The sequence below is a fragment of the Ipomoea triloba genome, chromosome 1 (assembly GCF_003576645.1).
Source record: "Ipomoea triloba cultivar NCNSP0323 chromosome 1, ASM357664v1".
Classification (NCBI taxonomy): Eukaryota; Viridiplantae; Streptophyta; class Magnoliopsida; order Solanales; family Convolvulaceae; genus Ipomoea; species Ipomoea triloba.
The window spans coordinates 25,507,143-25,512,939 of record NC_044916.1 but is presented as its reverse complement, the minus strand read 5'-3'; the positions used below and the strand labels follow the sequence as shown (position 1 = coordinate 25,512,939).

Below are 5,797 nucleotides of genomic sequence, written 5' to 3'. Positions count from 1 at the left end.
CACTTCCATCATCTGAGGTACTTGCAACATTTCCTTGAGGATTGGAATTTTGAGGTAAATTCCAACAATCTTTCTTCAGGTGACCCTTCTTTCCACAGTTGTAACACTTTAAATTCTTCTTACTTGATTTTGATCTACCACGACCACTGCTTTGGCCACGTTCTGTTGACCTTCCTCTCATCACCGTTAACGCCTCTGCCTGTTGCAGATTAACTTGTCTGTCCTCCTTGTTCTTGCGCCGACTTTCTTCTTCAAGAACCGCAGCTGCAACATCATCGAAGACTAGATAGTCTGTAAGGATGTTGTTTGTTAAGTTGATGATGAGCTGATCATACGAATCAGGTAGACTCTGAAGTAGAAATTCCGCACGCTCCTGTGGCTCTATTTTACAGCTTAGAGATGTAAGCTGGGAAAATAGAGTATTCAGCGTATTTAAGTGTTCCGTCACTGAAGTAGATTCTGACATACGAAGAGTATATAATTTCCTCTTAAGGAAAATTTTGTTGTGCAGTGACTTGGCCTCGTACAACCGGTTGAGGTGATCCCAAATCTCCTTGGCCGTCTTCTTCTCCTCGATGCTTGACAATACTCCATCTGCTATTGATAGGTATAGATCCGCCATAGCATCCTCGTTCATCTCGCTCCATTTTTTGTCATCAGTAAAATCCACCGGCCTTTCACTAATAGCAGCTAGACAGTTGTCTTTCCTCAGGATAGCCTTCACCTTCAATTTCCACAATGAGAAATTTTTCCCATTGAATTTTTCAATCTCAAATTTCGCTGCCATATTGTTCTTGAAACAAATTCTGAACAATATATCTGAAGGCTCTGATACCAATTGTTGCGCCCGCGGAAGTGGGATAGATCAGATTGCAACAATAATTTGAGAAAGAAAAATAAATGAGGCACAGATTTTACGTGGAAAACCCCTAAACAAATTAGGGTAAAAACCACGGGCAAGGGTAGAAGAATTTCACTATGAGAAAATAGGAGTTACAACCACTCTCTAACTAACAAGGAGAAAACAAGGATAATTCTCTCTTGCTAGGAAGGAGAAATACACTCAACAAACTCTCTAATATCTCTAGTATATGAGGGAAGAATAGAATGATTTGGGATGACAAGAATGGCAAATGACCTCCCTATTTATAGTTGAGAAATTGGGGTCATTTTGTAGTTAGCCTAAAATGTAGGGACCAAACAATAAATATTTTTGTTCAAACTTTGTAGGTGCCTAACTCTTGGACTTGCCTAACATTCTTGATCAAACTTTGCAACTTGCCTAACCATTGTGGCTGCTGCCAAATTAATCCATTTGCCTAATTCTGCCGACACCCTATGTGTTATATATGACACTCAACTTTCTTGTACTTAAATTGCTTCATATTTTGTATATTCTGAGGAAATAAATATTTTGCTTTGTTAGATAACCATAAAGTTTGTGTCCTTACAAGGTCTAGATTAAAAACTCAATCAATTTTTCTTGGTAGGAAGGTAATGATTATTTTAATATGTGATGATCTGATGAAGTTGTTGCCTTTCTTTCTTTCTTTCTTCGTACTTGTACACAAATCACTCTGACTTTTTAACAGCATTTTGTGCCCCCTCAATGCTTTCATCTATTTGGCTGAGTTGTCCCTGCATTATCTGTGAAATATGATGTATATAATGCTTCTGTTATCATACTGCAGGTCAATAAAGAAATTAAAGAAAGCAGGATTAGGGGCCACATCAAAGGTTTGATTTTCCATTTGCTTAATCAATTTTTAACTAAAGAACATAACACATCTAATTTGCTACTGAATCTGGCATTAATCCATGAGTTGTCTTTGGCTATTATGGTATGCAACCCCGGTTTAATATTAAATTATTAGTTCGATTTCTTAAATTATAGAAGACCACAATGTTTCAGTCTAATTTTCAAATCACAGGTACCGGTGAGACACAAGTATTTGATGAGTAAAGTCCATCAGGAAAAGATTACTTGGCTGAGGTAATCCCTTGAAATTTTAGCTTTTTCCTGGTAAATTGATGAATATGTGATTCTATTTAAGTGAAAACTGAGAGGTTTATGTTGACTAACATGTTCTTTGATACTTGTAAGTTGTATCTCTTTTTAATTGTAAGTATTGGAATTGAAGTGGGTAATTGCAACCTAAGTTATTTTTACCCTGGAAGAGCTTAGGTACCTCTTCTCTTGATCTTTAGAGGATTATTTTGTTTGGTTATTTCCAATGAAACAAGTTACTATATATATTGTGCAAATCTTTAATTTAAAATGAAGTCAGGCAATTAACTTTGATTTTCTCTTTAAAAGAGTGCATAATTTGCAGTTTTCTGTACTAGGTGGAATGATGCAGTTCTCAAGACTTGTTACTTTTTTTTCAGCACCTCTAAGTATCAGTTCAGTGATATATCTGTTTTACCATTCATTTAGTTGGCTTTCTAGATGTATATATCATATATGTTTTTGTTTTTGTGAAACTGTCCTAGTAAAATCCTTTTGCTTATCCTTGAATGCTATACAACTAGTAAAACTATTAACTATAGAGCTTTTGAACTTCCAGCATAGTTTCATTCCAGTGAACTGCTTGTCTTCAAAAGAAGCCCTGCAGTAGGTATTGATGCCATATGTAATGCCTTTTGGAGTAGTTTTCACAAAAAACCTGACATTCTTTTATTCTTGTTTACTTGGAAAGCCAAGGAAAGCTATGATAAATTTGTTTTGTGTGTCAAGTTCAGAGTTTAAGAAGCTTATTATTGTTTATCTGCTATCAGTAGTCTTGGTGGTTGTTAGGTGAGGAAGTGATGGTGAAGCTTCATAAATCGTTGGTGAATAGTAAATAATCCATTAATCCATGAAGATTGCAATTTTTTGTTCAGACTATGATATGGCTATCTTAAACTTTAGGGTATTTTTCAGTCACAAGCTTCTTGGTTCTTGGTCATTTTTGGTGAATGGATATATGTCTCAGATATTCAGATCATGATTCTGCTTAAATATTTGCCTAACTATAATTTTCTTTCTATGTTTTTTAGTTTTCATTGTATATTTTCAAAGTTTATATTAAAATTTAGTACTTATATTATTATTATTTTCACTAGGCCACCCTTATTTTATTTTTGTTTAATTTTTTGTGTTTCTATGATTTTCCCAAGCGATCCAAATTGTTTGTAAAATAATCAAGAAAGGAGTTTAGGTTTTCCTATTTCTTTGTGTTGCTTGTGTTTTAAAAAGTGTTTTTTATAATGTTTTTAATGATTTTCAACATTTTTAAAAATATTGTTTTTTCAATTTTTTCTTGTTGCTTGGGTTCTTTTTGCCTTTTTTATTCTGATGAAGTTTATGCTTGTTACAGAGCTGTTGAATGTTCGCACTCAGTCAGCAAAACTTGATTTTCTTCATAAGAAAGTTTTAGATACTAAAGATGATGGCATTTTCAGGTTTGTGATCTGTTTTCTTAGTTGATGTCACTTTCTTTATTTGGCTAAAATATTCTCTGTATAATTTCTTTCATGGGGACCTTCATTGACTTCTATTCTAGTTCTGGGTAGAGGAAACCCGATCAAATTATAATATTTCGGTAGTCCTATACAACAAATATGAAACTAAGGTCAAATACTAAAAATGATTTCTATAGTTTTTGCATATTGTTTACTCCATATTATCTTACATTCATTATAATTTGTGTAGATGGATGGTGTGACTGAATCTGAGTTCAACCGAGCGTTGAATATTGAGTTTAAACAAATCATTGAGGTTTTGTCTTTATAACTTGTTGTAACTTATATTGTCTTTTAACCCTTATGATTATCATCAAACAGGATATTCTATGCAGGCTTGAAGAATTAAACAGTGAAGCTGATAAGAAATTAACAGGTAAATCACCTTCTATCATTTATACTCTTTGATTAATGAATTTTGAGTTTCTCTAATCTTGGATGTGTTTACCGTATAGGGTTAGGTTCTATGTCTGATTGGTTTATTAATCACCATTAGCTGTTGTTGAAAATGATAGTCACCAATGTCAATATTCTTTAGGGAGGTGTGTTGTCTGAATTTCAATGCATGCTTCTTCTTGATTATTGTGTGTATTAAATCTTGTTCTGGTTTCCAAAAGATCTCTCCCTGTATTTATTTGTGCTCTTCTGCCTACATGTGCTATACTAATATCAGTAGTAACTCTTTTTCTAGTCTGCAAAATGTTGAGTAAATCTATTATTCTTTTTTTTTTTTTTTTGAAATGAAAATCTATTATTCTTTTTTTTTTTTTTTTTGAAATGAAATCTATTATTCTTTATGTGCCACTTATATGCATATGCATATATTGCATATTTCACCCTTGTTTGGTGCATATTATCCGGTCTATTTGTTAATGGTATGGATTGAGCATCAGTGCAAGGTTTTCGCTAATAGTTAGCTTGCTCGTCATTTTGTTTTCCCTATCTTCTACCCAATTATTAAGGTCTTTTGATCTTTTTCATTTTCCATCTGTGTGCTTGCATATAATATTTATGGAGTTTTTCCTTCTTAAAGTCTCAAGAGTTGTTTTCTTTGTAGCTGCTATTGCAATCAATGCCAAGGTATTCAATCCATACAATTCATCAGTGTGATGCGAAAAAAAAAAAAAAAAACAAAAAGAAATCGAAGAAATAACTCAAAAGGTACGCTTTATCAATAAACATTTGACTGTTAGAGTGATTTTAAGTTTATTTTTGTCCAAACGTGTTAATTATGTACTAATTTGTTGAAAAATAACTTTGGTTGTATCTATAGCAACAAATTTATAGAAATTTATGATATCATAATTGTAGTACATCCCTGATTTCAAAAAATAAAAAATAAATTGTAGTACATTCCTATAATTAAATTATAATAAATAATTTAAAAAAAAAGTTAAGCCAATAAGATTTAGCAAAGATGCATCTTTAATTAGTACAGACACATATATAAATTAATTATTTTAGGCGTAAAGTTGACATTTTTTGAGTCTGGAGCAATAAGTATGCCTATTGTCATGTACTTTGTAGTAGTGCCTTTTCTATTAAACTGATTTTAATATTTCTTTGTTACAATTTTTAGTTTCTTATTATTTTCTCTCAATTTCCTTTATTTTTGGATTCTTTTTGTTTTTGTTTTTTTTTTGCTTTTTTTTTTCTATTGCTAATTTCTCTCAGTTTAAGTATTTTAAATTACTTTGAGTTGTGTTTATTGCATTTTTAGTGTTTTTGAAGTGCTCTTTTAAGTCTTTTTTCTTTGCACATTATGGGTTTTTGGTTTTTCTATGTATTTTTAGTTTTGATGTATGTTTTTAAATTTACTATTTAGCACTCTAAAAATACTTTAATACCCCATGTTAACTAAACCTAAACCATCATAGCTCCTAAACCCTAAACACTAAGCCTTGAAACAATAAACACTAACCTAAAACCTAAAACGTAAACCCTACAAAAATCCTTAACCCAAACCCAAAACCCTAAAACGTAAACCCTAAGAAAATTCTTAACCCTAAACCCTAAAACTTAAACATTTAAATCTAAACACTAACCCTAACCATAAACCCTAAACCCTAAACCTAACACTAACTCTAACACTAAATCCTAAAACCTAAACCCCAAAATCCTAAACACTAAACCATAACTCCTAAAAACCCTAAAACCTTAAAACTTGAAACCCTAAACCCTAAATCGTAAACCTTTTTGCTAACAAAATATATTTGCTAAAACCTAAAACCCAAAACCCTAACCCTAGACCCTAAATCTTAAATAACTCTAAACCCTAAATCCTAAACCCTAA

General features: G+C 32.1%; 1 long non-coding RNA gene across 4 annotated transcripts in view; it reads left to right on the top strand.

Annotated features, from left to right (window-relative positions):
- The window catches only part of LOC116021484, an 11,462-nt gene that overhangs the window by 3,223 nt on the left and 2,442 nt on the right, over positions 1 to 5,797 (top strand). Inside the window, exons 2-7 of one of the 4 annotated variants that reach the window (XR_004099016.1) lie at positions 1,692 to 1,737; positions 1,932 to 1,993; positions 3,360 to 3,444; positions 3,695 to 3,760; positions 3,840 to 3,880; positions 4,562 to 4,628. This is a non-coding gene — a long non-coding RNA (uncharacterized LOC116021484). Of the gene's footprint in view, positions 1 to 1,691; positions 1,738 to 1,931; positions 1,994 to 3,359; positions 3,445 to 3,694; positions 3,761 to 3,825; positions 3,881 to 4,561; positions 4,629 to 5,797 lie in introns of those variants that run through there. The other 3 variants (XR_004099015.1, XR_004099014.1, XR_004099017.1) reach the window with 3 other exon arrangements.